The sequence below is a fragment of the Nasonia vitripennis genome, chromosome 3 (assembly GCF_009193385.2).
Source record: "Nasonia vitripennis strain AsymCx chromosome 3, Nvit_psr_1.1, whole genome shotgun sequence".
NCBI classification, from domain to species: Eukaryota; Metazoa; Arthropoda; class Insecta; order Hymenoptera; family Pteromalidae; genus Nasonia; species Nasonia vitripennis.
The window spans coordinates 2,481,328-2,503,169 of record NC_045759.1 but is presented as its reverse complement, the minus strand read 5'-3'; the positions used below and the strand labels follow the sequence as shown (position 1 = coordinate 2,503,169).

The window sequence follows — 21,842 nt, the reverse complement described above, 5'->3', positions numbered from 1 at the left end:
TTTATGTCTGGCAGCGCGCGCAGCCGAGAGGCATGTGGCAATGTTTTGGCCGGCATCGATCGGCGGCGGCGGCCGCGTCTACGGCGTAGTATAGTCGCTCTCTGCCTCCCCTTCTACCGTTGTCCCCCACCACTTGCGTAATCCACCCACGCCCTGGTTCAGTCAACCAACCCTGCCAGAGGCTCTCAGCCACCCCTGGAACGACTGAGGGAGAAAGAGAGCGAGAGCGTCAACCTCGACGCCGCGAAAGAGAGAGAGAGAGAGAGAGAGAGAGAGAGAGATGGATTTTTGTTTATCTTAGGTTTTTTCGGCTGGAGTTTTGTTTTTTGGAGGATTTCCTGGGGGCTGTGAAACGGATACTCGTTCGATGGTTTTTTCCCTTCGCGACCCGCGTTTGTTTACGTTCGTCGAGATAATGCCTTGCATCAGCCTGTACAGCTCGCTGCGGTCGAATTAGGCCGCGCAAAAGACAGCCGCATCAGCGATACAATTATATACAGAAGCTCCCCCATTGAACCCTGCAGGGTTTTCCCTCCATTTTCACGCGCGCATCTGGCTTTTCCGCGGCGCCCGGCTTACTACGTCGTCGTTCTCGCGCTCCTTTCACATCTGCGCGCATGCGCGTATTCCCGGTCGGTTCTTCTTTCTTCCCTTCCTTCCCCCCTCGATGGCACCCCCCCCCCTACCTCGCCGCCATATACGTCGTCGCGGCTCTGTTTATGCGCGTCTTTTCCGAGACTCCCACATGTGCCACCCACGCCGTATAGTGCTCTCTTATTACTCGCATTGTTGTCCGGTGAATTCGACGGGTACTGCGCAGCAGTTTTCAGATCGGGGAGCTCAACAGGCTTTTCCGTAAAATCATCGGGGGGAACTCCTCTCGTTACCCGCGGTTGTTAGCATCGCGGCACCTCTGTATAGCTGATCCTTTCATTGCCGCGCACTCGCCGACTATATTTACTCCCCACGGCGCTCGCGCACAGTCCAGAATAGCAATCCCGGCAATTGGAGCGTGTAGCTCCGTAGTTTCCGACTGCGTAAGTAGACTCTGTGTACGGGCTGCAGCTACGAGCTCATTGAGGATCATCGTCGTGCCTCTCTTTCTCGAAGATAAATATAAAGTGAAGCCATTATGACTGCGCCCGCGTGTTTTCGTCCTCCTTCCCGCTCTTTTGTTTGTTCGCTCGGATATTCCGGAAAAGCGCGAATCGACGATTCAATCGCGCGCAGTTTCCCTTGAACAATACAATCGCCCCTTTTTATTCTTGGTGTTTCGCACATTGTTTTTCTCTCGCGGAGTCTCGTTAGAGAGACGGGGCTATGCAAATGACACCTTTCTTCCCTCCTCGAGCGAACCGGTATAAAACCCGTGTCTGCGCAGACTCGCGCGCTATTTCCTAACGGGTCACGAAGCGCAGTCAAGCTCCGAAACCTACCTCTCTTACGTATGGAGACACGCTGCACATCTATATAAATACGCTTATAGAAAGAGTGCTTCTGTATCGGCGGTCGTCTGGGGCGCTGCACAGACAGCATAGTTTTATAGTTATGCAAATTCGCCGACGCCGACTTATCGCGCACGCCGCCGCAGCAGCGTTCGCCGAAGCCTATTTATAAACAAAGCCGCGTGTGCGCATGCCGTTTTATCGATCGCGACTCGCCGCCTCGCACGCACCCCGACAAGAGATACAGGCTTTCTCTCTCTCTCTGTGTCTGCGATCCTTCTGCTCGCCCGGCGGAGAAAGAGGGAGAGAGACAGAGTATCTTGCTTTTGTTTTCGCTGCGTGCGCAGACGACGCGTGCGCGCAGCAGCCGGTATACGGGATGCTCTCCTCCTTCTTGCGCGCTGCTGATGCTTCCAGGCGGGGAATCTATAGCGACGAGAGAACGGCGTTTCCGCTTTGTCGGCGATCGCCGGTTGTAATGTTCGATTTTTAACAGGTGCGACGTTGTATTACGTTTTGATTATACTTACAGGACAGGAAGTGGGCACTTTAGAAGTGTAAACGCGCGAGAGATGGTTATATCAATTTGCATTAATTACAGTGTGCGAGTAGCTGCAGCCCTGTCGACTAATAGAAAACTACGTCGACTTCTTCAAGCCGGTAACTCGATCATTAGAGGCCAATGAAGGTGCCGATATAGGTTTCAATTAATATCAATCTATATTGAATTAAGCGCGCAACCTGCAATCCCGAGAGACGCGACGGACGATCGTATACAGTTGTAACGAACTTAATGGCACATGTAAATTAACGTTGAATAATTCACAACTTACACACACACACTCTCTCTAAATTAATCAATAACGCTGCACAACTAACGATGGTTTAAAAAGCGATAAATTCTCATTATTTTTCCGCTCGATAATGACTCGCGCAAATTCCGCGGGCATAACGTGATAGATGCGCAGAACCTATTATCAAGAACGAGCCCGCGCTATACCGTTAGAACAACTCAGCAGCGGCGACTCTCTATACGTGTGACGTGTGTGTGTTCAAAAAGGAAATTCTTTTTCCCCGCCATAAATTACCGAGCGGCGCGCAGATATCGTAAAAGTCCCCCCTGGCTCAGATTGCTCATAATCACGTAAACGACGTGCAAATTGCCCGCGCACACTCTATTTGCGCGGAACTGCAAGTCGTAATGAACGTATATACGTATGTGCTACACACGGTGTTATGGTAGTTCATCGTAACAAAAAATTTCCCGCGAATCGCACGACGAGCTTTTCATCGACGCTCGCGTTTGATCGGTTTAAACTTTCTGCGTTGACGCCGGTTACGAAAACGCCGAGTCATCGTGTGTTTGCCACTTTAATTTAGTGCTGCGTTAAGTGCATTAAATTCGCACCTGCGAGCGCACCACGCACGTAATGATAAAAAAAAAGCCTTCGTAAATAACGCTAAATTACACGAGTCATTGTTTTCGGCGCAGCTTGACGTTCTCGCTTTGTAAGCTAGAGGCTTTTGTAATTGGGGTGTATTAAAATTGTGCGTAGTGTGCTCTCCGGGCTGATTGCGCGATTGAAAAGTCAATTTGCGAAACGTCGTGTGTATCGATCCCTTGCATTTTTTTCAGGAAAGATTCACTAAAGCTCGCTGCTGCCTATATTTTTCCGCGAATCAAAAGCGCGCTGGAGATACTTTTTCAAATTGGACGGCTGCGTATCTAATTATCCCTGGAGGATTTTCCTGGAACGCAAAATATATAAAATATACAGGCGTAGCTGGAAAGTCCGCTGGGGAAACGAGATGTTTTATCGATGAAGGGCGTGAGCGTATACGTCATGGCGTTTCTCGGAAAACTGGGATTTTGAAGATGTTGGATCTTCTATTTAGAATGATCGCCTGACTGATTACGCTCTCTAATGAAGTCGTCGAGTGTAATAATCGCCGACGACAATAAAACGCATTGTTAATGATCGAATCAAATATCGAAGTAGCTTAAAAAACTTCTCATAACTCATGCAAGCGGTATCTAAATGTTGACAATAAATTACACCGGCCGACAGCTCATTATCCACGACGACCGGGATATCATCGTTAATGTAACATTAATACACGAACGAGCTAAAATAAACTTTTTCATTTACACCCGAGTCAACGAAAAACATTATAACTTTGCCGCTATCGTTCTCGATAAAAGCTTCTCGTTCCTCAGTTTACGAAACGTAGGCGTGTGCGCGAATGCAAATGACGAGTGATAAATGCACGCAGCGCTCATAAGCGGGAGGGACAGGTATATATTGTATATACTCTCTATAATAGAGTCCAGGCATTAATGCGAGCGTAATGAGCTGGAAAGCTTGGAATGTATACGCGGGCGCTTTATCAGTCGGCGACGAGGCGCGTGACGTCTGTTATTACCGCTGTTAACTTTTTCCAGCCCTCTCTCGTAGAGTAGATAAAAGCGTCTACATAATAGGGCCGACGGCGAAATTACAACGCGACGAGTCATCCACGCGCGCGCGGCCAGTTCTTCTTTTGACTCTTGAGAGAAACGTGTTCGCTGCGCGAATGCGTGTATCAGCTGTATTAGATTATTGGTATACCATGTAACTCCTTCCGACGCATCACCATTATCATCATTCATCATCATCGTCATCATCGTTATTATGATAATGCCTCGCAATTTGTTACATCGCCTGGCGACGCCGAGCGAAAGCAGTTTATGCACCGGCGAAGGCACTTAACAAATTCTCATGACGATAGTTCTCGGCTCTTACTCTGTGTGTACTGTGCCGTGTACGAGTCTCTCTCTCTCTCTCTCTTACTCGCGGCTTATCAGTTGGCGAAGATTGGCTTGAAGTTATGTATACCGCCGGGAGAAGTGTAACTTTGCCGCGTGACAGGCTAAACTAGTTTCAAACAATAGAGCGGCGCGCGAGCGAGATATCGCGTTTGAGGAAGAAATAAAAACACGGCTCTTTCGAGATTCGATCGAGTAGACTCGCTGATTGCGGCTCGTCGTGGATGAAATGGAAAATTTCATCGGGTATGCGTGGTATCGCGGCGGGGACTTTGTTTATGTCGTTTGCGAAGGCGGCCGAGAGAGAAAACAACGGAGGTAATTGAGAAATTCAGTCACGCCCTTATTAAATTACTATCGCTGCGGAGCTTGCAAGCTCAGCTGGACCAGTCGAGGAGTGAGATTAAGTCGAAGACAGGCCGGGAATTTTAAAACCGCGGGTACACGAGAAAACAACGGATTGATTAATCGGTCGAAATTAATTAATCAATTATTGATGCAAGCGTGAAGCGCGGATGAGTCGCCCGGAATATCGGAGTACATAGCGTTTTACAGCCTCGATTACAAATTGTTCCGTCGAGCTACAGCAGCGAGGAAGAGAGAGAAAGCAGCCAAGTGCGCGTTTATTAATCTCCCGGTCTTATCGCTAATTCATACTTAATAAGAGCAGCAGCAGCAGCACACCGTCTGGCGATTCAGCAGCTCTCTCTACGTCCACCGGTATCTAAGCTGGCGGTCATAATAGTACTAGACATCAGCGGCGAAGCAGATACGCAATAACCCTCGGGCGATCGCGTATGTGTGCAGCTCGAAGGGGTCGTCGGATTCCTCGCGCACTCGATTCAATGGAATATCGCGGCGACTGCTTTATTATATAGAGACGCGTTGATTCGAGCAGAACAATCGGATTTGGCGTTGCGAAAGGTGCCGGCCGGGACACAGAGAGAGAGAGAGAGAGAGAGAGAGAGAGAGAGAGAGAGAGAGAGAGAGAGAGAGAGAGAGACGATTTTGATACGGCCCGAGTGGACTTCATGAATATAGATTGGAGAACTCGCGCTACTGCTGCTAGTCACGGTTTGTTGAGCCGCGAGAGGATGGATGCGTACTACTTCTGCGCGCTGCAACGGCTGTTATTAAATCCAGCGTAATCAATCTGGCCGACACGTGGGGGTGGACGAGAGCAGATGGCTCCGGGGCCAGTTCACACCTCGTTGCCGAAGAATCTCGCTCGAGTGCCATTGAAAATTATATATACGCGATTTAAAAACGGTCAAGCGCCACAGGTGTACGCAGCTACAACGAGGATTCCGGAGAGCCGAAAAGAGGTCAATTATGCGGCAAGTTTCCGATAAAATTGCGAGGAATCTACCAGCTCTTTCTCTCAATTACTCTCTCTCTCTCTCTCTCGCTCTCTCTCTCTCATTTTTGTCTCCCGTTCGCTACGATTCTCTTCCTCTTCCGGCCTTTGCTTTCGCCCTCCTCCTCCTATACTTCTCTGCTCTCTCTCTTCCTTCTCCGGTTCGCTGGCGCCTCTTCCTGCTCGTTACTCCTTAGTCGGCGCTGCTGCGGGAGCGTTGCCAACTTTAATTCGCGAATTCACCTCTTTCATGCTTACTCTTTCGCCGGAGTCTAGGCGCAGTCACGCTGCTGCGCTTTTCACCCCCGTGTTCGCGATAGGCCGCCTTGAATACGGAATCGCATTTTTCTCTCTCGGAATTCAGCCGCGCAAGCCCGTGATTACTCCTCGCGTGGACTTTTTCCGTGAATTTGGCTTTATTAATTTCGTATACAAAAAATCGCTAAGGGATATAATTGGAGGGAAATTCGTTTCCAGACTCGAACGTTAAAACGCCAGCAGAGAGAAAGATTCTTTTTATTATTCACCGCCTGCTAAAAACAAGCGAAACTCGCGCTTCATATTTTATGCATTCGCTTTTCTCCGCGCGATCGTCGAACTTTTGTTCTTGTCGCGGAGTGAAAAATACAGTCGGGGTGGAAGGCGCGGCGGCTTTCACGAGAGGAGATAGAAAGAGACGTGTATAACCTAGAAATCGGGTAGCACCTGCGGCAGCCTGTCGCATTTGGGTCGCATTGTGTTCCAGAAAGTCGCGCGAAAAAGCTTCTCGGCTCGAATAAAAGTCATTTAAAATTCAGGATGAAATTGCCGGCGAGACGACTAAATTCCGAACTATTACGGGCGCACGTGCAGCCCGCCGGACACTGATTGACGGCACCGCCGCTGACGCTTTTTTCTTTCCGCGTTTGGGGGAATGTCTGTCGTAATGTTTTAATGGAACGATTCAAATAGATGCGATAAACAATAAGGCGGAATAAGCCGATAGCATCGGAGTCACAGAAGAGATATCCTCTTTGTTCACGCAGGTGCAACTCAGCAACTCGAAGCGCACGTGTGTACCTCGCGCAGGACTATATGCGCACAGTTACTAACACACACGTGCGCGCTTGTACCCATTCTATCCCGTCGGTACATCGTCCCTCGGGGCGATTTCTTGGCTCAGCTCTCAGCGATACGGACAAGTGTCATCGGTCGCTTATCGGCGCTGCAGGCCAGCTAGCGCGCACACACAGCCTCCTATGCGGAGCTCGAATTCCCGGCGCATCCGCGAACAGAACGGCGTCATCTCGGATGTCGTCGGTCTCGGAGAGAGCAAGCGTACCACGGCTCCAGTGTCTCGCTTTTTTACTCTTAATCTGTCTGTGACTGTCGCGTTCCTTGCCCTCGACGCTTGCGGCGATATACTTTTTTTTCATCGCTCCTTCTTACTCGTCATCCTTTTTATCTATCCACTGTCGTTGGCTCGCTGATGCTTGTGAGCTTGCAAGGATTGCTTATACCGAATATTTGAATAGTGTGTCTTCATCACCTGCTGCTACTGCTGCGGAGAGTAATCTATTTCCACACTCGTTCGAATGCTCCTTTTGTTTGCTGAAACCCAATCTATTTCTCAGTCGAAGGAGATGAAATTTCTACGCCCTAAGCCACACAAGGTACGATTATACTCTCGAGAAGAGTCAACGACAAAGACTCGGTGGCAGTAACCTCTCCGCACGGCTCTATGGCGATAAGAAAAATGCAGTAGTCATGTGTTCGGTAGATGGAAAACTGTACCGAGTTTCATGTTGAGACACTCGGTCTCGCTGATAAACCTTACACACGCGACAGATAAACCCACGGGAGTAACACGATAGGGCTAATTATGAAGTCATTGAATGCCACGTGAGAGAGAGAGAGAGAGAGAGAGAGAGAGAGAGAGAGAGAGAGAGAGAGAGAGAGAGAGAGAAGAGCTGCTACCTAGCAACAAGCAGAAGATCTTACAAGTGTAGACAGGTCGTTACTTATACAATATACTTCTCGCTCGGTTTTCCTCGTGCGTTGATTTTTCTCGATAACCTGCCGCCTCGAATTATTTATTCATACTTATAGCGCACTCACACTCGCGGGAAAACGAAGGTTTCGCTAATTGCCCCCGTTTTTCCGCATTCAAACGACTTGATAAGCGTACTTTTCATTTGGCTTATCGATAATCGAGCTCTATACCTGCACTTTTTGCAAGCGCCACACACGACGCGTTGTGTGTGAGTGAGTGTGTACTACGCTTCTGTTTGCGAGATTTTAGCTAGCCTGACGTCACACGGCGGAACGCGAAAACAGCTCGCGATTCGAATTGATTCCGAGATTCGATAAGCGCAGAAGTAATATTTGTCTTGACGTACGATACGAGATAGCACGATTACGTGCTCGATTAAGCTTTCGCTATTTTTCCGCGGCGGCGGTACTACCTCAACAGCGGCTTTCCACTCTGAGAATCGTCCTCTTGCCCTTGTCTCTTCCTCCTAGACTTTGAAGTGCGAGAGATCGATAGATATGCGAGGTATACATCGACTTTGTATTTTTCTAATCTTGATTGCTCGCCGATCGTCGAGTGAACGCGTTCAAACGTAAACAATGAAATGATTATTGTGACTTTTTTTTAGTTTTGCGGAAGCTCGGCGTGTAATTTTTTTTTGTATCGCGCAGATAACGAAGTAGTTAAGTTTGCGCAAAGCAACAATATTTTAGTTTTTAAGAAATACAGTGTATCGCCTTAACTACATTTCTAATTGCTATTTTCTTTTTGCTTTCAGATTCAGTCGAGGCGTCGTAAGAATCTGCCACAGCATTTAACCCTCTATAAGGTACGTTGCATCGTGTTTTAATTCAGTAAACATAGATGATTGAGAAAATAGTGGTTGGCTGCTGAACAAACTTGCCTGGCTTTCGATTATTTTCCACGGAGAGAAATCCAATTGGCAAAGTGGCAGTGATTTCACTCCTTTAAATTGAGCACGTCAAAATCTCCATGACGTATTTACGTAATCGCTTGCCGTAGTACAAAACGCTCTATACCAGAACTAGTTCGTATAGCATCTCTTAGAATAGAAAAATAACCGTAGAACGAATCGACGAGTGAAAAACGAGCCGGGGAAAGTCCAAAAACTAAAATCCGCTACAAATCACCGCACACGGCAGTCACGTATACGCGCGAACATGGTTTTGCGCCGCAGAAAAAGCCATCGACGAAAAGTGCGTCGACCTTTGCCGAAATCACGGTGACTTGCCTCTATATACACACTACAAAGACATACACGCAATATCTGCGACGGGAATCCTCAAGGCCCTCGCGTGTGCGCGCATCAACAGCCCGTAAAACGGGCTATTGTTTTCTCAGCGGCTCGACGGGCGCGCGGTTACGCCACTACACGATTATATATTTATATTCGAGAGGTCAACACACAGTTGAATGATTTCCGAGCATCGCCGCGTCGCGGGGGGGGGGGGGGGGGGATACGTACACCATTTTTTAAAATTCGGCTTTGTTTTTGTTCCAACGGAAAAACGAAAAACACGAGTTCGTGCTCGGCTCGGAATCGTAGGCTGTTTGCCGAAAAAATTAACGGGTAATCTCGCCTTTTTCCGTCTATTATATACGCCGTCCGATACGATTTATGTACGTTGTTGGAGGCCGATATGTTTGGGAAAGAGTGGAGGGCAATGACCTGCGCTGTATTATTAGTGCGCGTTGATGCTCGGCGTTGATAACATATACGCCATTAAAGTACACACGATGACGGGCCATTTCAATGGGTACATCACGCGGAATTGATATAGGAGTAATGTGAAAATTTGTGGCTCCTTTTAACATCGACGCGATTAATCACGCAAAAAAGCGTAAAGCTCTCGACATCACGTGACTATGTATAGTACGCAGACGTTACGTAGTCGATCGATACATTGAACTCTCAATGGAATCTCGATCGCGTTATTTTCCTCCAACATCCACGAGTGCTAGAATGACCCAACGTCTTGTGCTCGTCCTCACGCAAACGGTGTCTTCCATAAACATTCGGGGCAAGGATCGGAGAACGGTGGCTGCAGCCGAGGTGAACGCAGACCGCAGCAGCAGCAGCAGCAGCGCGCGTGCTGATACCTCGTGGAAAAAAAATTCAGTGATCGAGCTTCGAGCGCCCGCGCGGAAGGGGAGCGAGCGAGCGAGCGAGCGAGACAGAGATATGTACACATTGCGGGTTCGGGAGGGGTAGCGCGGCGGTAGCCTCGTGTTCGCGTACTATTACTACGCCATAGCAGTCGCAGACACGCGGTGTGTATGCGCAGCCCATTGGCGGCGCGGAGGGTCGCTGCCTCGGTAGGGAGCGGGGGAGGGGGAAAAGGACGCTGTCTCCCCTCCGCCGCTTTCGCTCGGGAGTGAGTAGTGGGGCGAGGTAGGAGTGGGGAGAGACACGGGAATATCGACCATCCACTCCCATTCAGTCGTAGTCTCTCGAAGCGTCGGGTGGAGGGAAGGCCGAGAGCGCTGCTGCTGCCGTTTTAGCGTCGGAGCGGAAAGGACGCTCACGCATTTCTGATCTTTGGCTGTGTGCGTGTTGGCGGCGGCGGCGGCGGCGGCGGCGGCGGCGCGCACACCGGCCTCTCGATATTTACGCGTAAGACAGTCTCTGAGCGCGCGAGCTCGTGTGTCGGAATAGCTCCAAGTGCGTTGGCACACACGACTTCTTGGCGAACGTGTACACACCACACACGCACACACACGCCTATCATCTGGCTTCGCAATTAATGCATCGTGTGTATGTGTCTCGCTCCCCTGCAGGTGCGTATACGCCTGTAGCTTCACCCTAACGCCCAAGTTCAGGATGAGTATCGCGCATAAAATACGACGCGCAGGGTGTGCATGCGTGTGCGCGAGATATGGAAGTGCAGCAGCAGCTAAAGCCCCTCTGAGCTGAGTCGGTCGCCTCGGCTGCTGCCGCTACCGCCTCCCTTCGTCCTCGAGCTTGCGCGCGCCGTGCTTCGATCCTCGTTTCGCTCCTCGTACATTGAACCCGACTCGTCGTATAGTCCTCTCTCTCTCTCTCTCTCTCTCTCTCTCTCTCTCTCTCTCTCTCTCTCCCTCTCGCGAAATTCGCCGAGTCGCGATCGTTATATACATGCGTAGAAAGCGAGAGAGGGAGGCGGCCCGGCGCTCGCGCCAGGGGAGAGAGAGCAAAGCGACGCCATGCCAGACAAAAGGGGAGATTAAAAGTGAGCAAGTTAGGAAGGGATCGAGGGAGAGAATGAAAGGGAGTAAGAAAGAGAGAGAGAAATCTAACCGGGTTGGTCCCGCCAATTCTCACGTGCGATTATTATGCTGATGCGTGAAAATCACCTTGAGCGTGTTTTGAACTTTTTAACGAAGAAGTATGGTCGGTGGGGTGATTTATACCTAGAGGCGGTATTTTTTTTTCTCAGAAAACAATTTTTTTTTCAATTGCAATCGAGAATCTCGTTGCAATCGTTTAAACGTCGCTGTCCGGCGTAGATACTGTTAATGCCAGCATGGGTTGTTTTGACGCGAACACGTTTTCGCAAGCGTGCGAGCCTTTAATTTATAAAAGCCATCAGTCATCATCGGAACGTTTCGTAAACAAACTTTTCTAACGATCTCATCCTCGCGCGAGGAGCCTGTGCATACATTCGCGCTTGTATACAGATGTAAATTGTCTTAAGGCCTATACGAGCAGAGACAAATATGAGAACCTCGCTCTTTCGAGATTTAAGAAATACTACCAATACGATTACCCGCGTCTGACCGCACTCGGCCTTTATCTACTCAGTCCCTCTCCAAGCTAATATAAACATCAGCTATCCACCCGACAGCAGCGTCCTCGCTATTTAAACAAGCTTCGGGGAGCATTTCTAATTCTCCTAATTACACTCGGCAGGCTCATAACTCCGCCATAAGTCTCGAGTAATCAAGGCTCTCTCCGTGTGTCTGCCTGAGAGCCCTCTTCTCGGACTCTCTATCTCTCTCGAGCAGGTCAGTGGACGCAAACAAACGCGTTGCCATTCTGCGCAGTGTACAGCATCGCAGAGCCACGTGGAGGCACTAGAGCGCGCAAAAAGGTTCCACTATACTCAGCTACTGCGTCGTCGTTGTCGTCGTCTCGGCCGAAACAATTTCCTGCTGCGCGAGCCAACACCTTACGCATACACGACACAACAGGCGGATGATGGATGTGTACGTGTCTGTGTATATACTCTGTAGAAAAACACGCGAGAGGTGTACGCGTAAAAAAAGTTCTTATGGGCGTCTACGGGATGGGGAGAGATGCCGAGAGCGGATAATAAAGAATAGAGCAAACACGAGCTGAGCTCGCTCTCTACTACGCAGTTTTCGTCTTCCCTCTTTCTCTCTCCGTATATACGTTTTCAGCTATATGGTATCCGGTTCGACTCGCTCGTAGCCCGTTCTTTTCTATCTCTCTCTCTCTCTCTCTCTCTCTCTTGCTTCTTCATATTATGATCCTCGAGTGCGTCGCTGCTGTCTATCTATACTCCCATTCGAGGCTAATTATCCGATCTTTGTGCTTCTATACAGCTACAATATCTGCCGCGATATCTCTATGTCATCGACCCGCAGACTCTCGGAGTTTCCCAGTTCGGCCCTACACGATATACATCCACTTTGTTCCTCTCATTCTCGGCGATCTTATACACATAGACAGGAATAGAAAGTTTTCTTTTTCCTCGATTTATTTTCTCGCCGAGATATCCAGCACATATATTGCGTGCACTGGAAAAAGAAGTCGAGCGCAATTTCCCGTGGCGAGAAGCTAAATTAATCAAGTCCTCGAGCGCGACGAGCGATCGCTATCTCTCGCGGCGGCGGCCGACGCTCTCTCGCAAGCACACGGCGACGCGTCAAAATAAGCTCCCGAAATAAGCCTCAATATATTCATTTCGCCGTCTCGTCTCGTCGTTCTCGCTCTCTGCGAAAAAGGGCGAGAGACAGGTTAAATTAGCGGCTGTGCTCGAGTCGAGGATTTCCGAGAAACCGCGATGGAAAACAATTATAATGAAGCGTTGGAAGTCTTATTTGCGAGGATCGAGCTGCCGTCACGTAACCCGATGTGCCACGCGATCTAAAGATTTGATCTGATTGATGTTTATTGCGAAATAGTGCCAAAACGTTGGTAAACGTCGTATTCTGAATTGCGCCTCACTAAAAGCTAGAATATCGCAAAAAATGCGGCAATTAAGCGAAACGAAACGCGAAGCGTATCGATAAACTCGGCGCAAAACGTCAGCGTGAAATATCGCAACGTAGCCGCAACGCAGCGGAAAAAAAAAGAAAGAGAGAAAGAAAAGAAGCAACGCACATACACGCGAGACAGCCACACACGGAGGCTGATTGACGCAAATGCCGGTGCGGCATTGTCGCCGACTATGTCTCGGGCGTACGTAAGTGCGTTGCATTTCGTCGAAGAGCGCGAGCTTTTAATTTTCCCCCTCGCCGCGTGAGTGACCTCTGACGTAGGTTGCGCCGATGTTCTTTTTCTTCTGCGCCTCTATATACTTCTGCTTCTGCGCCGTCTCTCGGGGTAGTCGTGCATGAGACGACTACGACGCACGGAAAGAACAATGCCAGCTCTTTCTCTCTCACTCTCTAGTGCGTATAATATAACGTAGTAGAGGAAATGGGAGATGTTTCGGTTTTTGATTATTTATGGATATACTTTTATGCCATATCCTTGGGGATTTCGCCCGAGTCACTCGGCCTAATTGCCGCGGGAATGTCATAACGGCTCTCGTCGTTCGTTATAATTGCTCCAATGTCGCATTTTCATAATTAGCCGTGATATTCGCGCCTATAACATATGCGATCGTCGCTTTCGCAAGAGCCTCGTTATGGAATGTAAACAAACATCGTCGATCCTCGTTCTAAATCACGCGAGCGATCACTTCTGACAATATTAATATTTAAATTGTCAGTCGTTGTCTCTCCGTACAAGCAGGAAATAAATAGGTTCACTCGCATACAGCAGCTGAAAGAAAGAGGCCGGTGTGTGAGTAAGCGTTTATCTAGTCGTCGATGGCAAAGTCAATTCGATTCGAGTGTTGCGTCATTTTCCGCAATAGCCCTCCACAGCCGCTTTATTTTTCTCTCTCTTTCTCTCGCAGGATTTCTTGCTCTCTTCTCTAGGCTGCTCTCCCGCGAGTGATTGAAAACATAATTAGCCCGAGGCTCTTCTTTCCGAGTCGAGTCCGTTTGTTTACGGGAATCCAATCTCACGCGTCTCTGGATTTCGTGATTTTACGTCTGCTCGAGAATAATCCTGCCGCCGCTTTGAAGTGGAGAGAGAGAGAGAGAGAGAGAGAGAGAGAGAGAGTTAGTTCGATGTTTTACGCGACTATGCAGCTCGAGGAGAAGACCCACGCATGTGTTTAAAGCACGGCGTGATTCACTGCGCAAACATACGGGCTAATTTGGAAATTCGCTAAGTAACGCATACACCGCAGATTTGCGCAAAAATACTGCTTATCAGTGTCGGCACATTTTTCGAGCGTAAGAAAAATCACACCTGTCGACGATCTACCGGGTTAAGGAAATAACAAGTTGTTTTATAAGTTCACTCGGCGACGGCGACGGTTCACTAACCGAACTACCTACCTCTCTCTCATTCTCTTTTGAATACACACACGCATAGCCCGGCCAACTCTTGTAGCGAGTTTTCCCTCGGCATTAAATCACGTTAATTCGAAAAACTACAAATCCTGCGAGCAGCGCTAAACCGATTAATCACACTGGCTCGCTGTTCCGTCGAGGCTTTCACAAAAAGAGACTACAAAGCGGTGTCTGGCACCTACGGACATACCTCAGGAATTCGACTTCGTGTTCCGAGTAGTTGAAGTAACCAAGCCATAGAAAGTCCGAGTACACAGCGCCTGTGTTTGTGTGTGTATGTGGGTGTGTTTAATCTCCTTTCACTCAAAAGCTACGCCGTATAGATATAGAGCTCGCTCGGAAAGGCTAAATTCTCAATCCGATAAGGCTGTAGCGGTTTTACGTACAATGCCGAAACGTTTGTGCGCGATATACCTCATTTTTCTTCTCTTTCGTTTTTTTATCAAACCCGTTAATCAGTTCGGAATGCTCGGTCGGTAATTAAACCTAATTATACGAGCGATCATAAGCGTGGCAATTAATTACGGGCGCGTATGGCGCGGCGTTGCACAATTAACGTCATTCAATTAACGAGCAATCGCGTATGTATATTATATTCATATGACTCCTTCTCTTTTCCAACGTACCATATACATACACTGCAACGATGATAATGTCGACGCAGGTAATTAGTCAAAAGAGGGCGGAAGGTGGCGAGTGCGTTGCTTAAAGACTTTCGCACGCGGAGAATTGCGCGATTTATCTTTACGGGCGCGCGTTTGTTTGGATTAGCGGCTAATTAATCGGCGGACCTAATATTCCGAATAATAGTATCAAAGATTGATTAGTCACTCGAAATTGAAATGATATACTCGAGCGGGCGCGGGTTCGGAGAAATGTGTTTTATTGTTATTACGCTCGCTGCGCGAGAGTTTTATTGCGGCGGAGGAATTTTTATCGTTTTAATTAGGGTTTTTACGCTGGCGCGCGCAAAATGGCGTCGATACACGCGCGCGTTGACCCAAATTGCGAGACGAGCCATTGTTTTACGTACATTTCATCGCTCTTACGAAAATGGGTTATAGTTCGCAATTACCATTAGATTTTTAACGCGCGGCAATATTTTGCGCAAGACGTCGAATTACTGAAATACACAGCGAGAGAAGCGATATATACGTTTATGAAGATTCCAGACGTGTTTAACGCGAAGTGACAGCCGTTAATGAAATGTAAACAGTATGCAAATTCAGCGCTCTACTTCGATGTGACTCAACGCTAATGTTGATTGATATCGCTCCGAGTGTCAGTTTCTTCAAACAACGACTTTTGCTCCTTTTTCCTCCATACAGTGATGTATGGCTCTATTTCGATTTATCTTATCTACGCCAGTATCGGTAAGGATCTCGAAGAGGTGCGAACTACCGAAACTCGGTCGGTAACACGCGTCTTTCTCGAGAACGAGCACACTATTCACCCTCGTCAGCTAGGTTGAAAAACCTGCACCACAATCTACTTGAAAATAAAAATCGAACTTTCTTTGGAAATCAAATCGAAGGCCAGGAGTCGCCATAGGCTGGTACACTCTCCCTCTTGCGTCTTGGGCGTCAACCTGGGGTACAACACGCGCGCGCACGACGTCTCTTTCTTTCTCTCTCTTACTCGCATTTTGTGTATAGCCAACGACGCCGATGCTCTACAATCAGAGAGCTCGAAATGATCGCCGGCAGCGGCACACACACACACACACACACACACACACTCACGGCTTCGAGCCTAGACAGAAAAAGAACAAGACGAGTCGAGAAATAGAGAGAGAGAGAGAGGGGGGGAGACCACGTTCCTCTATAAGAAAAGGAACTCGGCCGAGAGGAAAAAGAAAATGATCGAACCGGGAGGCAAAGCAGAATGTAGTGTTATAACGTCTGAAGAGGAAAGATAACGGAGACTTTTTCAATGTAGATTCGAGCTATACACTCGAAATAACGAAGCCATCCGAACTCGTTCAATATTAGCTCAACAGCTATATAGCACTATTGACCCAAAAGAGTAAGCGCGAATTTTGAGGTTATGCGTCGTTTCGCCATCTCCGCAGCTCTTTCTCTCTCTCTCTCTCTCTCTCTCTCTCTCTCTCTCTCTCTCTCTCTCTCTCTCTCTCTCTCACTCGCTGCACACGTGTGTACGAGCCGAAGCGCGCGCTTTTACACACGTATACACATGTAGCGTACGCTACGTAGTACGTCGCGGCCTCGGGCGCGCGCTGCTGAATGAAGCACTCCGCTCGGCTACCCCCACTCCTTGGCGGTAGCGTCGCGTCGTCGTCCTCCCCTCCCCTCCACCTCGTACTATATAGCCGGCCGGCGAGCGTCGCCCCACTCCGCGGCCGATGCAGACTTTGTTTTCGCTCTCTCTCGCTTCCTCTCGCACGATTGCAGCGCCCACCTATACAGACTCGTTTATTATCCTCGTTCTCTCTCGCTCTCTTTTACGACCACCGCCTCCGCCGCCGCTGCTCCTATTCGTTTTTTATCGCCCGCTCCCCTACTTTCAGCCAAGCGGAGCGGCTTCTGTCCTTGTCTGCGTCTGCCGCGCGAGCGAGCTCGCGCAAGTTGTAAACATTGAAAAATGCGGGCGTGCTCGCGCCATGATTGACAATGCTTTTTCCTGTCCGTGAGGTGATTTCCAACCTCGATGTTTTCAATCAGTTCTATCTTTTGTATACGTATCAGCTCATTATCCTAATGTTTCACAGGCAATTATTATTATCGTCGTCGCCGCGATGAAAAACAATGGCTCCGAAGCGCTCGTGACGCAAACCCGCCGCCGGCGGATTTAGACGCTCAGCCGGCGTAAAAACCAGTCGTTAGAAGGCCCGTATACGCGCGTACCTCCTCGCTATGTATATCACTCCTCGCTGAGCTCTGGGAAAACCCCAAGTTATATCGGCGCGTCTCTGTTTTTCCCTGGCGTGTATCCCATATTACCGAGAGAACTGGCGCGCCTCTCTTGCGGATTTTCGGGGCCACCCAAGCCATTTACCCGGCCACCTCGCCTTGGTTTTTTCTCGCTCTCTTCTCCGCTGTGTACTCACATCCACATCATCGGTACAGTCCGCCTTCCTCTCCTTTTTGTACACGGACGAGAGAGAGCAGTGCGTTGTGTGGTCGTCGGTGCGCGGCGCGTCGCACTCCAGAAGCCGTCGCCCTTCTCCCACTCCAGGACGACGCCGCCTGCCCCCACCTTAACCCCGAAGTTCGCGTTCCGCGTTCCGCGCATCCAGGAGATATCCTATATAGCGCGGGAAACGACGCGGCCGTCCTTCGCGGTAGTTAACTCCAATCGCGAGGAAAACAGAGAGCGAATGACTGCGTGGGCGACGATGCCGTGTTTATGTTTGTTTTGCTCGCGATCGCGGCTGCGCTGCCTGAAAACGAGGATTGTTTGTGTATTGACGAATGGGCGTGCGTGCGAGCGAGCGAGTAAGTGACCCTGGTCGATATCTGAAGATGATATTGCCCGAGTCCGTCATCGCTCTTACGCGTATTTTTTCTTTTTTTTTTCGCAGAATAAAAAAAAATACGTAAAAAACTTTCATAAGCTAGACATCTGTTTTGAAAATTAAGATCTACCATCAAAGCGCAACGGCGACAACTGCCATGACTCAAGCCTCGCTGAAAGTGCAACAAATATGCGACTGCATTTAATACCACGGAAACATTCATTAATTTGCAGCTAATTTCAGTCTCGCGCAACTTACAACTAAAAGTGGAATAAATTTCGTCATATTTTCTACGGCTCGCCCGCCGGCTTTAAATTCACATTAGCTGCAGCAATGCTGAATTCGCATAAAAAACAGAAATTCTTTCCAGATTCAAAAATACCGAAAATCTTATGCATATGCAAGTTTCTATACGCAAGTTGATTAATTTTCGTTCTCAACTCCGCATATCTGGAACCTCGTCATAAACAATCCCAGCATGCGACAAGTACTCCCGACGCAGTGCGGAACGCGAGTTCGTTATGCAAGACGAAAACACGTAGCCTATAATATAACTGGAACACTCGTTCGCCTCTCTCTCTCTCTCTCTCTCTCTCTCTCTCTCTCTCTCTCTTTATTTTACCATCGCTTCGTTTCTCTCCAGCAAACAGCTCGACTATACGCGTGTGTGTATGTGTCGTCGACTCAATGACGTCTTGCTTATGCCGTTTCCTGCCTCGACGCGGTGATTCTGCTCTTTTCCTGTTTGCCGCCGCGACGATGACGGCGCTGAATCGCCGCACGACCGGAACACGCGCGCGATCCGATTGATGTTTTCCTTTTGTGCTTCGCTGAGTTTTTACTCCGCGCGGCGGAGGTCTATAGCTAGCGGAAAAAAGGTGAGTCGCTGCGGCTGCTTTTCATTGCCCCCCCCCCCCCCGTGTGTGTGTAAGTGAACGTCGGAAGCATAGTGGAAAGTCAATTGGGGGTTCATGGAAATGTGATTTTTCACGTGACGCTGGCTGTTATTGTCGAGTCGGGAAACAAGTTATTGAAGCGACGGGACACGAGTGAAAAAAAAATCGCGCAGCTGAGCGGTCTTACCGGCTTTCCGTGACTTTGATGGATATGGGGATTTTTTTTCTACTGACTTTTCAGATTGACTAGTCGCTCGAGTACCGGCTCATTGTGTACGTCTCGGAGTATAGTACTTGTGTGTCAAGTGGTTATGCGATTGGACTGCCTTCGTCAATCCATCAAAAGAGATGGATCGGATGAGGAAGCACACAGATTTTGAAAGTAATCCCGGCCAATTTCACGCTCGTGATTTTCTGTTTCTCCGTTGAAAAGCTCGATTATTCACGCAGTTGGGCTGCTTATTAAATATTTTTACAAAGCAAGCTCATCGATCTCGATCGCGTCGAGACCGATTTTCCGGGCGTTTCCCGAAAAACGCGCCAACAAAGAAAATGTCATCGAGAGAACGAGCCTAAAAAAAGCTTCAGTGCATTAAAAAGAGCCTGAAATATCAATCGTCGATATCCTCTGCCGGAATAGCCGACCGACAAATCGGCCCGCATTGTTTCCTTCTCCCTTCCGCACTTCTCTAGAGACCTGACCCCCTTGTAGGGCATAAAAAAGCGGAAAATACACAGGGGCTGCGCGTCGGAAATCAGGGTAGGTAAAAAAGTGGGTAGGATAGAAAAAATATATGAGACAAGAGGCGAAACAATGAGAAGCGCTTTGCGCCGTGCCGAGTGTTATTGACTTAACAAATCTCGCCCCCTGACATCATAATAAGGAAGAAAATCGAGCCTCGACGATGAAAAAAGAGCGCGAATGACGCAACACAGATGTTTGAATATTTCAACGGCGACAATCGCAGCACACTCGGGGAGACGGCATCTGAAGGCAAAAGAAAATTCCGAACGCGAGCTTGAAGTCGAAGTCACAGGTCCGAGGGCGGAGAAGAAAGAGGCATACGCAAGGCTCCATCAGCAGTAGGAAGCACGCATTGAAGCAGAGATTAACACGGGAAACAAGCAACTTTCATCGTGGCTTATTCTCGCTACACCTCCCCGAAAATGTCTGCTGTCGCAACTTCATAAATCATGCGAAATTTCTTGAAGAATCTGGTTAACGACGCGCCGGTCCCACGGTCCGACATACGAAAGCTCGAGCCGCTGGAAAATTATCTAGAGCGTCGACGAAGAAGCTGCGCGAGCAGATGAGACACGGAAAAGTCGCTCGATACAAAATTAGAATCGCGCCGCGCGGGAGATATAATTAAGGGAATGCCGAGGCGCTGCTGCTTGGCTACTGGAGAGAGAGAGAGAGAGAGAGAGAGAGAGAGGCCGGAAATCCCATTTCCGTGCTTTTCTTCCCGGCTGTATCGCTCGGCAAACGCGCGACTGACCGAAGAAGGAGAGAAGCAGAAGCAAACTCTCTCGGGCTACAATGAAATCCTTTAAGTTTCGTGCTTTCATAATCGACGCGTAACGAGTATCTTGTTCGGCTATTGTGTGCTTCGAGTGCGTGTGTGTGAGTTTTTCGAGCTTTTAGTTAATTTAGTTCAGCTAATTTCGAGTGAATGAATTATTCATCCGCGTGGAAATTTGGTTTTAAATATATACGTATATCGGGATCGTGGAGATATACGGGTTCAGAAGCATACATTTCATAATACCACGATTTATGACTCAGCAGCTGCGCGCGCTCTATGGTATATCAGATTCGGAAAATCTGTTTTTCCCACTTCGCTTCGCTTAACACGCAGCGTTATATACCCGCACGATTTATGGCGCGAAATATGGCTGAGAAGCGCGGTATACCGGGGAGACTCTTCTTTTTCGTCGTCTCAGGTGTATATCTTCGGGGTAAATTTCAAAATACCCCAGCTCTACACCCCCCCTATAGAATCCATATGATTTAAAAGCTCGGATAGGAAAAGAATCTTCGCAAAACTTTTCTCCCGCTTTCTCTGATCGACTCGACCCAAATAACTCGAAGCAGTCCCTCTCCCCCCTGCGGATGCACACAAATCTCTGATTAATCACCGAAAAATATTCAGACGACACGAGGCAGTCAACGATGAGGCGCCTTCCCCAGAGCGACGCCCAAAATTATACGTGTCAACGATGTCAGAGAGCGACGGCGGCCTAGCATAAAAGATCTCCGAAGCACGCGCCCTATCGATTAGAAGTATAATGCAGTGCGCGAGGCGGCGGACACCAGGTGCACCGCGCCGCATCGATCATTCTTTTTGACGAGAGAGAGAGAGAGAGAGAGAGAGAGAGAGAGAGCGACGCGCACGAGCGAGAAATTTTCCTCGAATACGGGACGAGGGGGACGAGGCAAGGAGAGCTCTCGCCTTTTTCGGCTGCGACGCCGGGGGTACTGTCGGGGAGGAAAGATTTCTATGCCTCGGAGACAAGTTTGCTTCATAAGGATTCTTCGGGCGGGAGTAAGTATTTGTTAATTCGAAAAGTCTCCTTATTTTTCCGATGTGTCCAACGCATCGGTACGCTCCATCTACTCAAACATACAGACGAGCTCTTCCAGCAAAAGTTTCCTCGGCTTCTACGAAAATCCGACCACTCGAACCGTCCATTCGGTTTTTCCATCGTCATTTATCAAAACAGACAGACTCGTACGCTCGAGTGCGTTTCCTCCGATTATTACGCGCACAGGCAGTCGCTCATGACAAATTGATTCCCCTACACGCGCTCATTTTTCGCGCGTCCGGCAACATTACACGCCTCTCTTGGCAACTCTGCGGCCCTGTTTAGTCTCGCAGCGTCTCCGGTCATTAAAGGGAGATCACGATGATGATTACGGCGGTGGTCTATGCGGCTCCAGTCGTGATTGATAAATAGGAGTGGCAGATTTTTCCGGGATGTTTGTTCGGATGATTTATTGGCTGCGATCGTGTGTGTATAGGGATGGTCATTTTGCTGGCTAATTGAGGCGTAATGTCTCGCGTTTCGTATTTCTAAAAAAAAAAAAACGCGCTGCGCAGTAACTAACGCGTAATTCAATCGAAACAGCCAAGCGGACGATAAAGGATGAAAGCTGCAGCGCTTTTAATAACCGTAAAATATATGTGTCTCTGTTTT

At 48.8% G+C, this 21,842-nt stretch overlaps 1 protein-coding gene across 3 annotated transcripts in view; it reads left to right on the top strand.

Annotated features, from left to right (window-relative positions):
• Nucleotides 1-21,842, top strand: part of LOC100122567 (insulin receptor) — a 120,309-nt gene that overhangs the window by 42,444 nt on the left and 56,023 nt on the right. For all 3 annotated transcript variants that reach the window (XM_008205716.4, XM_008205717.4, XM_003425702.5), the window contains exon 4: nt 8,398-8,448. The gene's annotated coding sequence lies outside the window, so the exon portion shown is untranslated. The remainder of the gene's footprint in view (nt 1-8,397; nt 8,449-21,842) is intronic.